Source organism: Prionailurus viverrinus, chromosome B1, assembly GCF_022837055.1.
Source record: "Prionailurus viverrinus isolate Anna chromosome B1, UM_Priviv_1.0, whole genome shotgun sequence".
Lineage (NCBI taxonomy): Eukaryota > Metazoa > Chordata > Mammalia > Carnivora > Felidae > Prionailurus > Prionailurus viverrinus.
In genome coordinates, this window is record NC_062564.1 from 166397218 (window position 1) to 166413086 (window position 15869).

Here is a 15869-nt window from a genome sequence, read left to right on the forward strand (position 1 = left end):
ATCTACCGTCTATATAATCCACAATCATCTATCAATCCATATATCATTTTTATGTATATGTATATGGCATTTTTTCTTGTTACAAAAGTGGCACATGGAAATATGTAAAACTAGAAACAAACAGGAAACAAAAAAATAAGAAATAGAAATTTGTCATTTCACTTTTAGAGTTCATTATTTTTAGTATCCTGCTAGCCGCTTTCTGTTTTTTCTACTTACAAACATGGACTCACCTGCTATGTTTTGGTCTACAATATGCTTTGTCACTTAATAGTGTAGCATGGTCCTATTTCCATGTTAATAATTATTCCTCTGTGATATCACTTATTAACAGCTTATATGGATAGAACATAACTGGGTTGATCTATTGTGAGATGTGAAGGCTTGTTTTACTTTTGCGGTATTATATAAGCAAGCCTACAAGGGACATCTTTTACGTAAACCTTTGTCCTTCTTCCCAGTTATTTCCTCAGGCTAAACTGCCAAAAGTAGGATTCAGGGCTCAAAAGGATATGACTAGCTGTACTTTGACTTTTGCGTCTCCCCCGTTATTTATTGTTGCTTCGTGCCGTTCCAGTAGTATCTCAGATTTCCTGGTTTTTGTCTGTGCTATGCCCACACACATTTACGGAACTCCATACATGAGCACATTTGGCCTGTAAAGTGGCTTTGTTTAACTCAAGCTGATGCACTTTGCAAACGGATTTACCTTGAGAGGACATGCTCATTCATACAAAGGAGTTTGAAATACTTCCAAGGACAGTACAGGCAGCTGTGTTTAAGTCCAGTGTTATTAACACAAGTGCCTGAGTTACAGTAAGTGGTCTATAAATGCTTTCAAATGAAATTAATCTCAGTAAACACTTTTAAGTGTCAAAGGTATAGGTAAGGAGACAAAAAAAATGGGTAACAAAGAAAGACAGAGTAAAGCGTAGGAGGAGGCAAAGACAGACAAGGAAGGAAAATAGAAGGAAAGGTGCAGAGGGTGGTGGGGTGTGAGGCTGGTACATCACAGATGAGAGAACTAAGATTAATTGAGTGTCCACCCAAAGCCTAGCATTATGGTAGCTGCTTTGTATACCTTGTTTATCACTTGCAACAGGAAACTGCCTCAAGTTTACTCCACTACGAGAGCTGAGATTACAACCTGTGTCTTGTCTGTTTCAAAGCTTATGTGCTTTTTACTGAGAAAGGACCGCTTCATAGTCCTTGGCCTTCACCACATCCCGCTGTGAACTTCATGATGCATTTGATAGCTTTAAGCTCAGAGGTAGTTGGAGAGAGAGAGAGAGAGAGAGAGAGAGAGAGAGACTCAATCTGGCCTCTCCCTCCACTCCCATCAATCATTTCTTTCTGTGAAGTATTTGACTCTAGCCTAATTGAGCTACCTATTATGCCCTCACTGGCACCTTTACTGGCTTATTTATTCGGGGAGTTATTATTAATTTTGTTGTTGTTAAAAACTACTCTTTATTGAATCCTACTACATAATTTATCTCACTTATTTATTATAACAACCCTATGGAATATATAATATTATTCTAGTTCAACAGATAGGGAAATAGAGACCCAGAGAGCTTAATGGCCTGCAATTAAACAAGGAATAAGTGCCTAATATGGGATTCAAATACAGGATATTCTTTGTCTCAAATATAATTTTCCCTCCTGTTTGCGTGTTAATCAATGTATTTTCTTTAAGGCTCAATTTAATCCTAATCCTTGTGTGTACCTGTGTACCTTCCCTGATTATAGTAACTTCAAAAACCAACTTCCTCTCCCTTTCTCAGGAAAGCATTGTTGAGTACTTACTCTGTGCCAGGCACAGTGCAAGGTGTCAGGTGTGTGTGTGTGTGTGTGCGCGCGTGTGTGTGTGTGTGTATGTCTATGGATGAAAAGTCATGCATATGAAAGTTTACATTATGAAAGAGGATGGTAGGGTTGAAGTGACATGGAACAAAGTGCTGAATCCATTAGAAAAGGGACTAGAACCTTAGAAGATAATCATGGTGTCCATAATTCTGTTAGGTTCTATGGTGTTTCAGTCAAGAGTATCATAAAACATGGATTTTGTCCTTGAGATAATAATCTCCTTTGAGGGGTGCCCGGGTGGTTCAGTCAGTTAAGCATCTGACTCTTGATTTCGGCTCACGTCATGATCTCACAGTTTCGTGAGTTTGAGCCCCGCGTCCAACCCTGTGCTGACAGCATGGAGCCTGCTTGGGATTCTCCCTCTCTTTCTGTCCCTCCCCCACTTGCACTTTCTCTCTCTCAAAATAAATAAACTTAAAAAAAAAAGTCTCCTGAGAGATACAAAAGTATCTTGTAATACAAGATAAAATATACAAGAGTAAGTTATACGAGAGTAAGATATAATTTTGGGAGTGAAAAGAGTTTTTAACCAAATGCTAAATGGTACAGTATAGACCATGATTAGGGGTTCATAAAAGTCTGAAGGTCAAGGAAGGCTTCATGAAGGAGATGCAACTTATACTAGGCCTTAAAGACAGAACAAAGGATTGAGAGGTGAAAACTGTATTCTCATCCTGGGTTTGTTATTAAATCCATTTCTTCATCTATAAATAAAAGGTTTTCACTAGGTAATCTCAAGGGTTTGCTTCTGATTTTTGGCAGTCTTTGGTTACAAATAATATTCCAGACAGAAGACACAGCATACTAAAAATCAAACCAAACAAACAAACAAAAAAACTTATAAAATTGAATCACTTCTTCTGTACCGCATGCATCGTTAAGTTCCATTATTATGAAATCTCCCTAAGTAAACAAGTTGCTAGAATTTAGAATCTGCCAGTGAAACATAGAGATGCTCCTCATTAAACAGAGGTCATGCAAAACTACATTTTATTACGATATTTTGGTTAACTTTGGTACAGATTCTAATGCACCTATAAATTGCATGATGCTTATTTATTGGTTTGTTCAAATCCCTCAAAATACTTTGTCATTGGGCTAGAAATCAGAGCTGTAAGTGATTTGACATATAAAGGAATGAATCTGGTTCTATACCCATGAAAGCTGACTGCATTACTGTGTAGTTGAATCAACATTACTGTGTCCCTTATTAGGAAAATTTAAGAAGTGTCATATAACGCTTATGATCTATCTCCAGTCTTTCTCCTACACAGTCTAGAACTTATCCTAAAAGCCAGTGTTACAGACTGTGTGTGTGTGTGTGTGTGTGTGTGTGTGTGTGTGTGTGATGGGTGTTTGTGCATTTCTCCTGAAGTGCGTTTTCATTCCCTACCTTTTAAGCTTTTTGCTTCTCGGTAAAGTGATTATGTGGTCAGAATACCACTGGTGACACCAGCAGGTTTCTGGTTGGCTCTGGCCTAACCCCTGTCCTTTGGAGAAGAGTGGCTTTCCTTTTACCTCAACAGTATAAAAACACCCAAGGTATCTTTATATCCACAGCTGGCACAGCTTTCCAAAAATAATGTCCAGGGGGAAAGTGGTCTTTTCACATCCTCAGAAACAATAAGGAGCCATGTCATAGATCACCTCAACATTTGCAATGGTTAAATGCTGCCTAGTTAATAAGAGATCAGATCAACATCTGCATTGGGCATGGTCCAAGCATCAAGGATTTTTAAACCTTGAAACAGAAGGAAGTGAGGCAAATGAAAATGTCATTACAGTGGATTTCCAGGGCATATACAGACAGATTTCCTAAAGCATTCATTGCTAATGTTGAAATAGCTGTTCGTTTGGATAATCACTCCTCATGCCTCATGATGCCATAAAGGAAGAGACTTTCCACTCCAGTCCCTGGGAAAGAAGCTAAGGGGTCAATACTTCCAGCTTATTTTCCCTTTCTCCTCTCCCACTGCTCCCCACCGGGCATATTTGGGAGAAGGAGGCAGGCATACTTGGCTCCTTGCTTTCTGAATATTGTTCTCCTTCTGATCTGCTTGCAGAGAAGGTACAGTCCAGTTAGGGATGTGCATGTTGAACTTGCTGCATTGGTGAGTAAGGCCTGTAATTGTCAGGTGGTTCCAGTGATTGGGGAGATAAACCTAATAGTGGGGTGAATTACTGCATTATATTAACTATATATTCCTCAGACCAACATCACTGATTTTTTTTAAGTTTAGATCTATCATTAAGCCTAAACTTAGAGCAAATGAATAAAGTCATAATTAAGACTTCAGGAGGACCAGGGCGCCTGGGTGGCTCAGTCGGTTGAGTGTCTGACTTCAGCTCAGGTCATGATTGTAACTTAGAAATTCTGCCTGAACTTCCAGCCTGCCCTGCAGATTTCACACACAAGTGTATGAGCTAAGTCCTTAAAATAAATTTCCTTTTATATGTATATTGATTCTGTTCTGTTCCTATTGGTTCTGTTTCTCTGGAGAACTCTGGCTGATAGAAAGGGTATGACAAAAATCATGAGAGTCATTTTTAAATGACTCAAGTCTGGAACACATTGATGTGATGGCTGTATTTCTTCCCTCAATAGAACCCTGAGCAAATGTACAAATTCATATTCTAGCTTGGGGCTAGCCTTCCCCGCCCCCCCCTTCCAACTCACTCCCTCTCTCCTCTCATTCCCAACATACGCAAACAGTGCCGTAGGCTGTGAAAAATGTTGCCACTCACTGAATCGAACTGTTCTGGATATTTTCAATATGTAAATAGAGCAGAACTCATTGCAGTGTAATTGGAATAAAATATAATCTTGTTTCCAGTGGCAGTTTTAAAGCCCTGTTGAGAAATACCTTCCGGGCTCAATCTACTTTGCAAACAGGAAGTTATTTCCTTCTTGCTAGCTAATTCAATTGGATTCACATTTACTGAGTGGTTCTGAAGTACAGCGCAGGAAGCCAAGTGAAGTGGTGCTCGCCACGTAAGGAGCTGCCTTCCAGAAGCCTACAGTCTGTTTAACTGAGTTTGTCCAGTGCGACTGGCTGCCTTCACCTGTAGGGAGCAGAGAGCCACACAGCCACATGTCACGTCTGCCCATCCTGCTCCTAGAATGTACCACATCCGGGCTGTTGCTGTCAGTCATTAGCTCTCACCAGGGCTGTGCTGAACGCCAACTCCCTAGGTCTCCAATTCCTGAAACCTTTTGGTTTGGGGGGTGAGGTGGGGGGTGTGGGGTGGAAATAGGAGGCTTTGCTGGAGGTGATTTGCATGTCTCTCTGCAAACTTCCTGACAATTGTTTCAAGACGCTGTAGAAGATTGAGTACAAACCTACATAAATCTAAACAAATCCACACTCTGTTATTTAAGAAATAGAAATGGAAGAATGACGAATGAAACAACTGGCAATTTTCCAGCGCATTACTCAGGTAGATAAATTTATCCTGGACCCCTTTCTTTGCCTTCTTTCTCCCATACGTTGGTATGAGCAGATCCTAATGGCTTTACTTTTGAATAAATCTTGATTCTGACCAGCTTTTCCCCACCATCATGTCTTGCTGCATAATTGGTCTTCCTCTTTCCAGGAAGGAACTCTGTGGTCTTTTCTCTACATAGCGGCTGGAGTGACGCTTAAAAAATGTAAAACAGACCAATGTCTCCTCTGTTTAAATCAAATGACTTCCTAAGACATAGAATCAAATCCAGATTTCTCATCCAAATCCAGAGTACCATGTGATTTAGCTCCTGCAGGGACCTCTGCCCTCACTCTGCCCCTTGAGCTCTCTGCTCCAGCCACACTTGTCATTTGTTGACTGTCTCCCCTGATGCTCCTAAGTCCTCAGGACATTGTCAACTGCTGTTCCTCTCTCTTGGAATGATCTTGCTCAGATTGTTACCTGACTAGCTCCTCACCATTTTCTTCACCATAATTATCATCATCTGCCATTATAGCGTATATTTATTTACACACTTGTTTTATTTTATTATTATTATTATTTTTAATGTTTATTTTTGAGAGAGAGACAGAGAGACAGAGCACGAATGGCAGAGGAGCAGAGAGAGGGACACAGAATCCAAAGCAGGCTCCAGGTTCTGAGCTGTCAGCACAGAGCCCCACGCGGGGCTAGAACCCAGGAACCATGAGATCATGACCTGAGCTGAAGTCGGACGCAATTGGCTGGGCCACCCATATTTACATATTTGTTAATTATTCAACTGAAATGTAAGCTCCAGGAGCACAGTTGCTCTGATGTTACTGTGTTTTTCATCACTGTTATATTCCCCTTGCTCTTCCAGAAAAGAGACTGATACTCCTAAGGAGGGGCTGAGTAAATGTCTATAGAATGAGGAACTCTGAAACTCTGACTTGGAGTCATCTCTCTAAGCTCTGTTTGAGTTTCAGTGGCTAAGGACACATAAGTGGCTAGACTGTCTAGAGTGGTGGTTCTCAGACATTATTGTGCATCTGAATCTATTGGGAAGCTTGTTAAAAATACAGGTTTGAGTTCATTTCATACTAGATTCAGGTCTTCCCAGTCTGCATTTTACACAAGGATTCCAAGGGTCCTAGCTGATTTTGGTATACCTAAAATCCACAAAGTGGTTAGCTTATTTCAGAAAGCTAAGAATTAATTACAAATATGCACTGTTCAAGCCTGAGATACGTGGGAATTTAGTGGGAATTTATTGAGTTTTGAGTAGAGAATGATAGAAACAAGAAACCAGAAACTATCTTATACATAGGAGCATTTTATACATAGACTTAGGGAGACCCAATATGTGAGATGAGTGCTTTTTACAATTAAATATAAAATGCATTATAACCAGCAAATTCACTGAATTCTAAATGATGCAAATAAGGGTCAGTTTTCAGATTCATCTTCAGTGAATCCCCTTAAAAAGTCATCCAAAAACTCTTCAGTAATGTTTTGCTCTTCAGGAAAATAAAAAAGTGATTTTGGTCAAAGTAACCATTACTTTTTGGATGTTTGAAAAGGAGGTATTCAAAATGTGTGATGTCGGGGCACTTGGGTGGCCGAGTCGGTTAAGCGTCTGACTCTTGATTTCTGCTCAGGTCATGGTCTCAGGGTCCTGAATGGAGCCCCATGTCAGGCTCCATGATGGACATGGAACCTGCTTAAGGTTCTCTCTCCCTCTGCCCCTCTCCTAAGGTAATCAACAAAGCACTTCTACACTTTCTTCCTCCCCACTGGAGAATATCATGAAGTAACGGCAGAGTAGAGTTATCAATCACTTTAGATTCTAACATAGAGATTTCAGGAGAAGGAATTGCTGAGAAAAGAAAAGTATCAACACTGTTTGAAAGCAGTCTAGGGGCACCTGGGTGGCTCAGTTGGTTAAGCGTCTGACTCTTGATTGTGGCTCAGGTCATGATCTCACAGTTTGTGAGACTGAGCCTGGCATCAGACTCTGCTCTGACAGCACAGAGCCTGCTTGGGATTCTCTCTCTACCTCTCTCTCTGCCCTTTCCCTGCTCATGCTCTCTCTCTCAAAAATAAAAAAAAAAACAAACTTAAAAGAAAGCAATCTATTAATAGCACACATCTATTATTATTATTATTATTATTATTACCATCTATTATTATTACCATCGACTGTCCCTAATCTATTATTACCATCGACTGTCCCTAATCAAAATATATGTCCTTCATTAGGAAAGATTTATTATATATATTTTTTAAATTTGGACAGGTACCAAACAGTTTTCACTGTAGGAGAGGCTTAAAAAAAAAAGAGAGAGGCTTAAATATTTTATTTTTGTAACAATAGAAATATAATAGAAAAAAGTTTCCAATTATACATGAATTTTAAGAGCATTCTGCTTGGTTTTGTAATTAATTCATTAGTTCACTTATTGTTTTAAAAGTCATTTAAGTGCCTGATTCGGGCTCTTTGGCAGGCATTGGAAAACCCAAAGTGGAAGATAAAGTGTTTGCATTCAAGTCCTACTCTGTTTTTCTTTATAGTGTATATTATTGCCTGGCATTATATGTGTGTTTGTGGGTGTCATTTTGATTGTGTGTGATGTATTTATATGTATAATGTTCATCTTTCTCTCCCATCCAAATGAAAGGTTTTTTTTTTATTCATTGCTGACTATACCTAGTGCATACAGAGTATTTTCATAGTATATGCTCATTAAATATTTGTTAAAGTTAAATATTAAATATTAAAATTTGTTTATGTTTATTCATTTTTGAAAGACAGAGAGAGACAGAGCACAAGCAGGGGTGGGGTGGAGAGAAGACAGGGGTGGACACAGAATCTGAAGCAGGCTCCAGGCTCTGAGCTGTCAGCATAGAGCCCGACGCGGGGCTCGAACTCACAAACCGCGAGATCATGACCTCAGCCGAAGTCGGATGCTCAACCGACTGAGCCACCCAGGTGCCCCAATATTAAATATTTTTAAGTGGCTTTTATTTTTTGATAGAGAGAAAGAGAGAATGCAAGTAAGGGAGGGGCAGAGGAAGAGGAAGAGAGAGAATCTTAAGCAGACTCCATGCTCAGCATGGGGCCTGACACTGGGCTCAATCTTACAACTGTGACATCATGACCTGAGCCAAAATCAAGAATTGGACACTTAACTGACTGAGCCACCCAGGCACCCCTTAAATATTTTTTAAGTTTAAAACAAAAAACGGTAAGCATAGTGTGCAATGGAGAGCTCTAGGAGAAGCACCTGATGAGTGAGGGCAGACATCAGGCAAGAGGTGAATTTGGGGGAACAAGCCAAGCTAAGTTAGCAAAGAGTGAAACCATGGCAACTTGGGAAAACTGTGAGTTGGACTTCTAGAGCCAAGTGTGTGTCGGTGAAGGGGAGAGGGAGGAGGAATGAGGCAGAAGAGGAAAGCAGCATGAGATCACAGTGGGTGCTGGATGTAGCATTAAATAGTATGGATATTTTCTTTTAGGCAGAGTCTAGGGTGAGTTTTGGTGGATGCCTATTGGTTTGGCCTGCCTGATTCCATTCCACCTTCTTCTGATAACATTACCTGACTTTCCTTGGTGCATGTGGCAGAAGTGGACCTACTTGCATCTTTAAGGCTCCAGGGACAGGCATGTGATGCAGACCTGTGCATTTATTGTTTCCCAACTTCCTAGTCAGAGAGATTGATTTCTGCATGAGAATATGACTCAAGCTGATCCAGAAGACTCAATCCTAAGACTTTTTTTTTTGTTGTAACTATTGGTGATAAGAAAGTACTTTTGGGTTAGGGTTGCAGAGCTTGGAACATATAAACTTCAGCGTTTTGGAACACCATGAAGGAAGGGTTTAATGAACGTAAAGCCATTATAAAGGAAAGCAGAGTTAACAGATGAAGAGAGATGCTTTCTGATGACAATGTTTAAATATATGGATATAGCCACATAGGAAATGAGAACCACTCATGGACCTTCTAGTTCTGTGTGCCAAAATATATCCCCCACCTTTTTCTTAAGCCTGTTAAGTGAATTTGATTTCTTCCTCATTTACAAAAGAATCCTAGATGTTTGGGTATAGAAGAAAATGAGAAGGAGAGAGGGAAGGAGGGAGGAGGGAGGCAGAGAGAGAGGAAGAGAGAGAGAGAGAGAGAGAGAGAGAGAGAGAGAGAGAAAGAGGCTGTTGAAGCATCTGGAGATTAGCTACATTAGGCCAAGACTAGAGAACAAAGCATGAACCGAGCCAGATTTGGGCACGGATTTAAGGGCTAAAGAAGTCCATGAATTGCTAACACAGGCTATCCACAGAAATCAAAAGTCCTGCCTGAATTTCTCGAGAATCCAAGATGCTAAGTCATAAAGGTTAAAATTTCATCAAAGGCTGAGAGAAGTGTCTTAGTTGGCCCGATGACAAGGCAGTGATGTGGGGTACGTCCTAGGCTCAAAGGCTAATGTAGGTATCCATCTGTTTCAAGCTAGTTTTAAGGAAAAGCTGTTGACTGTTAGGATGCCTGCTTTCACATGCATTATGGATCCTGGAATTAATCACAGTACAGAGCCGATTTCCATTTAGCAAGTTGTCTGAAAGTGTAGATGTCTAAAAGTGTCTGAAAATGTAGATAACACACCACAGAGAATAGGAATGAGAGGAAAGAGGCCAGATTACAGCATCGATATCTGAATCTGAATGGAAATTCTATTTCTTAATTGTTGGGGTTGCAAGGTGTCCCCCATGACTTCAAGTGATTTCAAATCAGTACCTGACTATAGACTGCCCATGCAACCAATCCAGCCTAGGTGGATCTATTTGCAAGTGGGCAGGCATGTGGCCAACAGACCCAACCACGTATATTCCAGGTTAGTGTAAAAGTGGCCCAGAAGTAGCATACTTACAGCCTACTAGTACTGTGAAATCTATCTTTCAAAACTCTAAATACCATCTCTAGTTTCAAATGATGCCTGAGGGGTACATGAATCTACAGTCTTTATCACCTCAGAGGTTGAAACTCTCCTAATGTCTGGATTCAGCATCTGTACTCCTACAGAAAAGATGCTTCACTGCAGCTGGTGGTAATATAAATCAAGACAAAGCAAGCACTTCTAACTTCAGTACAAATGACCCTTGACATGACTGCCCAGCCAAGGCTATCAAGAGTAATGTGTAATAAATGAATGATGCCATGCTATGCTCTAGGGTACCAAGGCAAATGTTAGGGTCCCTCAAATGAAAATTGTCTGGGACCACAGCACATGTATCATTTGAATTCAACTGTTTACAAGTATCTAAAAGGAAAGGGGAGGACCACCCAAACTTTTATATGAAAGGAAAAAAATCTGATATTATTTTCTATTTTTTAAATTTCACCAGGGGATAGCATTTTTAAATACCACACAGGTTGCATTATTATCTTAACTGCTGGAGATAATACACTGAAAAGATGAAGTAATACACTTGCTTTGTTATTGAAGATTATATCTATCTGTTGTTATATGACACTGTGATTCGGAGAGAATAGCAGGGGTTGATATAAATCATGCTTTAAAAAATATTAAAAATCAAAGTGATAGAAACAGTAAGAAAGTTTGGAGCAAAAACTGAAGTGGACTACAGTCTCTTTTTCTTACTTATTATGAATGTATATGAGTTTTATAAAACATGATGTAGCATTCAGGACCTTGGGTTATGGTAGCTAAGAACTCATCCTCAATGGAGAAGTCCTCTCTAAATTTATTCATTCGGCAAATACAAATACTTATTTGTTTTTTCCTCTGTTCTAGCCACTGATTAAAGAACAATAAACATAATAGACAAGGACCTTGATCCCAATCCTTGGGAAACTTATAGTTTAGTAGAGAGATAGACATTAAAAAATAATTACTTAAGTAAACATATATTCACTATTGTGGTAAATCCTATGGTGGAAAAGCACAGAAAGCCATGAGAACAAATAACAATGGTACAAAATACAATCCACCATTGGGGGTGTCAGTTAAGCCTTCTTTGAGGTAGTAACATTTACGATAAGAACCAGTGTAATGGAAAAATTGAGAGATAGCCAATATTAACTTTAATGTCACTAACCCTTTCTTATGTTTTATAAAATCTGATGCTGATTCATCTAATGCATTTTTCTTTTTTTTAAATACATAAGCAATTTTTATTCAAAAGGATATATGTAATATATAATGGATATTCTTTCATCTATCTGAAAGGGGGGCGGGGGATCTGATTTATGCATTGCTTTGCTAAGGATGCAGTAATCTAAATAGAAAAATTGAAGTGTATGTAATCTTTTTAAAAAATCAATTTATTTAAATTGAAGTTAGTCAACATACATCATAGTATTGGCTTCAGGAGTAGAACCCAGTGATGCATCACTTACATATAATACCAAGTCTAATGAATTTTTCAATTCTATGATATCCATTGGTTCTTTTTCAGTTTCAAGTCTTTTTTTGAAACTCCCCATCTCTACCTATATTAATCTGTTCCTATGGACATTATTTAAAAATTTTTCTTTTGAAATTATTGTAGATTCCTAGAAAGTTGCAAAGATAGCACAGAGAGCTCTCATGTACCCTTCACCCAGTTTCTCCTATTGACATCTTACTTAACTACTGTACAATGTCACCCAGGAAAGTGACATTGGTATAAAGTATGTATAGTTCTATGTAGTTTTATTACATGTGATGATTCACATAACCACCACTGCAAGCTATAGAATTATTCCACCACCTTGTGCTACCCCTTTCTAATTAATCACACTCAATCCCTCCACCCATCACTGACTCCTGGTAACCATTGGTCTGTTCTTTAATCTTTATAATTTTATTATTTCAGGTATATTATATAACTGGAATCAGACAATGTATAATCTTTTAAGATGGACTTTTTTTCCCATTCATCATAATGCCTTGAGATCCATTCAAGTTGTATGTATCAATAGTTCATTACTTTTTATTGGGCTGGTATTCCATGGTATGAACCTACTATGGTTTGTTTCACCATTTGCCTATTATAGGATATTTCAGCTCCTTTTAGTTTTGGGCTATTTTCTATGAACTTCTAAATATATTAATTACTGTTATTATTTTTAATTATTGTCCTTAACTTTTAAGCCAACATCTGAGACTTTTGCAGTTCTGTTTCTAGTGACTTTTCTCTTTTCTCTTTTTAAGTCTTTTCTCTTAAGTATGGGCATGTTTTCCTGCTTTTTTCTCATGTCTAGTGATTTTTTATGATATAGAAGCTGTTGATGATGCTCTGTAGAGACTTTGGATTCTGTTATTTTCCCTAACAAATGTTGGGTTTTGTTTTAATAGGCAGTTAAGGGGCACCTGGGAGGCTTAGTTGGTTGAGTGTCCGACTCTTGATTTCGACTTAGGTCGTGATCTCAGAGTGATTTGATCAAGTCCTGTTTTGGGCTCTGTGCTGACGGTGGAGCCTACTTAAGATTCTCTCTCTCTCTCTCTCTCTCTCTCTCTCTCCCTCTGTCCCTTTCCCTTGCTCTCTCTTTCCAAAATAAAAAAAAAATTAATAATAATAAAAGGCAGTTAAATTACTAATAGGTCACCTAGAATGGGTAGTGAGTGGGTTTTATGTGTAGTTACGGTGAATCTTTTTTAATTTTTCCCTTAACTCAAGGAGAATCCCTTATTTTTGTTCTTTTTTTTTCAGTCTTTCAGCTGTTTCCCCCTTCCAGATTTCCTAGCATTTTATACTTTTGTAGTTCAGAGGTCAACCAAGGATTTGTGGGAAGTTTATATTCAGGTTTTTTTTTTTTAAAAGCTTTATTTTTTAAAAAAGAAATGTATATTTTTGAGAGAGAGGAGAGAGACACACAGAGACAGAGTATGAGCAGGATAGGGACAGAGAGAGAGGGTGACACAAAATCTGAAGCATGCTCCAGGCTCTGAGCTGTCAGTATAGAGCCCGATGAATGGCTCAAACTCACAGATCGGGAGATCATGACCTGAGCTGAAGTCAGATGCTTAACTGACTGAGCCACCCAGGCGCCCCAAATTCAGATTTTGCATTTCTCTTGTGACTCACTTCTTTCTAGGATTTCTTGAAACTCTGGAAGTATCAAACTCCATGTTCTGACTCATCAGACTGATAAAACTGCAGGTTTTTTGGCTGAAGTTCTGCAGACTGGGGAGTGGCCTCGGGACAAAGCTATATAAATACTGATTTAAGAGAATGTCATTCCCTTCATTTGAGGGTTGATTCTCCTTTAGTTTTTGTTTGTTTTCAGTTAGTCTCATGTCTTCAAGCAGATTTAAAAATTTTTTGCTCAGGAGGCACCTGAGTGGCTCAGTCGGTTGAGTGTCTGACTCTTGATTTTGGCTCAGGTCATGATCTCACAGAGATCAAGCCCCACCTTGGGCTCCATGCTGAGTGTGGAGGCTCCTTAAGATTCTTTCTCTCTCCCTCTGCCCCTTTCCCCTGCTCAAGCTGTCTCTCTCTCAAAAATATTTTTTTTTTTTTGCTCGGGGTTTATAATTTTTAATCCATAAGAGAGTTAGTCCAATATAAACTACTCTTTCATGTCTTAACATGATTTTTAAATTAATTTGGGCATGATTTTGTTTGTGTTTTTCTGAAAAGAATTTGTGAAGTTTCTAATCTAACTTTCCATGGATAAAAGCACATTTTTATCTTCTTTAAAAATCCGTGGATGGGGCGCCTGGGTGGCGCAGTCGGTTCAGCGTCCGACTTCAGCCAGGTCACGATCTCGCGGTCCGTGAGTTCGAGCCCCGCGTCGGGCTCTGGGCTGATGGCTCAGAGCCTGGAGCCTGTTTCTGATTCTGTGTCTCCCTCTCTCTCTGCCCCTCCCCCGTTCATGCTCTGTCTCTCTCTGTCCCAAAAATAAATAAACGTTGAAAAAAAAAATTAAAAAAAAAAATCCGTGGATGAGCACTGGGTGTTGTGTGGAAACCAATTTGACAATAAATTTCATAAAAAAAAAAAAAAAACCAACCCTGATAATTGAGGGATTTTTCTATCCTATCTACTGGAATTCAAATTTAAAATGTCAATTCATCTGGCATAAAAAGTTCCTGATTTGAGATCCAGTGAAACCTTACTATGTTTGAGCCCAATGTTACTCAAACACAAAGATCAGTTAGATAGAAACATTTTACTTATTTATTAGTCACTAAGCCCTCTTGAGGGCAATACGTATTATACATCTAGATATGATGTGGCATACAAGGCTTTCATTTGGCCTTTATTTGTCCCTTAACATCTTAGAAAAATTCTCTGATATCCTGGGGTGGAATCAAGGTAAATGACCAAAGAGTGTGGTTAAAGTTTGTTTTATGATGTTTTTAAATTATCTGAATGCATTGATTTCAGTTTGCTGAAGGTGTGACCTTTCCATTTAATTACCTTTCTAGAGAACACTGCTTTTCTAGCCAATTCAGAGGCCCTGTTTCTCCTTTACCTTTCCAAATTCTACTTATCTTTGACATCCATCCAGTCCATGGCTTCATATTTTCCTACCAGTGAACCTATGCCACTTTATTTATGTAGGGCTTTCCCTCATGATATATCCATTAATACACATTCCAAGCTATGCAGAGGCTTAGAAGGCAACTGAGATGAGAGTGGGAACAGAAAAGAGGTGGCCTTAAAATCTGCTAACGTACTTTTAAAGCTAGTAGGTCAGAACCAGCCTTTTCCTTTCAGAAACACTCCTCAAGGTAGGTGCTGTCCTGTTTCATTTTATAATCTAATCACCTCATCTGAATATAATCTTCTTTCCCACAAAGATCAGAAGATTATTCAGGGCAAGTATCATGCTTCCTCCTTCTTGCATAGAATCCAGCATAGTATTTCACATAAGAGTGAAAATTTCCCGGGGCACCTGGGTCGGTCAGTTGGTTAAGCTTCCAACTCTTGATTTCAGCTCAAGTCATGATCTCACGGTTCGTGAGATCGAGCCCTGCATCAGGCCAGAGATGACAGCATGGAGCCTGCTCGGGATTCTCTCCCTCTCTTTCTGCTGCTCCCTCACGCGTGCTCATCCTCTCTCTCTTTCTCTCTTTCTCTCAAAAAAAAAAAAAATTAAACTTAAAAAAAAGAACTTTAAAAAAAAGAGTAAAATATTATTTGAATGAGTCACTTTGAATTTTGACCATTTGGCTGAATCTGTTTGGTATTTTGCTTATAATTTTCTAATTACCTGACAGTGTTTGGTTTTGATATCCCATCAAAGAGCATGAAGATACGTACATGGAAGATTTATAGTTTGGCTTCTGCCTGATTCTCCAGCCACCTCTAATACTACATATTCTCCCTCACTTGCTATGGTCTTGCCACATTGGTGTCCTCTTAGTACTTTCATACCTCAAGCAATTCCTTTCTCCGAGCCACTGCACTGTCGTGTCCTCTGCCTCGAATGGACATGGTGTGGTTAGTGCTTCTCATCACTTAGGTCTCAGATCAAATGGTCATGTCTCAGAGAGGTCTTCCTGATCTACCTTCCTTGTTCCCTTGAAGCTGATCCAAATCATTCTCTTACCCATCGCTCTGTTTTACTTTCTT

At 39.1% G+C, this 15869-nt stretch overlaps 2 protein-coding genes across 3 annotated transcripts in view; one reads left to right on the forward strand and one right to left on the reverse strand.

Annotated features, from left to right (window-relative positions):
• COMMD8 (COMM domain containing 8) overlaps nt 1–2135 on the forward strand; it is a 36355-nt gene extending 34220 nt beyond the window's left edge. The window contains exon 7 of the transcript XR_007151647.1: nt 2125–2135. The gene's annotated coding sequence lies outside the window, so the exon portion shown is untranslated. The remainder of the gene's footprint in view (nt 1–2124) is intronic.
• GABRB1 (gamma-aminobutyric acid type A receptor subunit beta1) overlaps nt 1–15869 on the reverse strand; it is a 376991-nt gene that overhangs the window by 1047 nt on the left and 360075 nt on the right. The gene's annotated exons all lie outside the window — the stretch shown is intronic.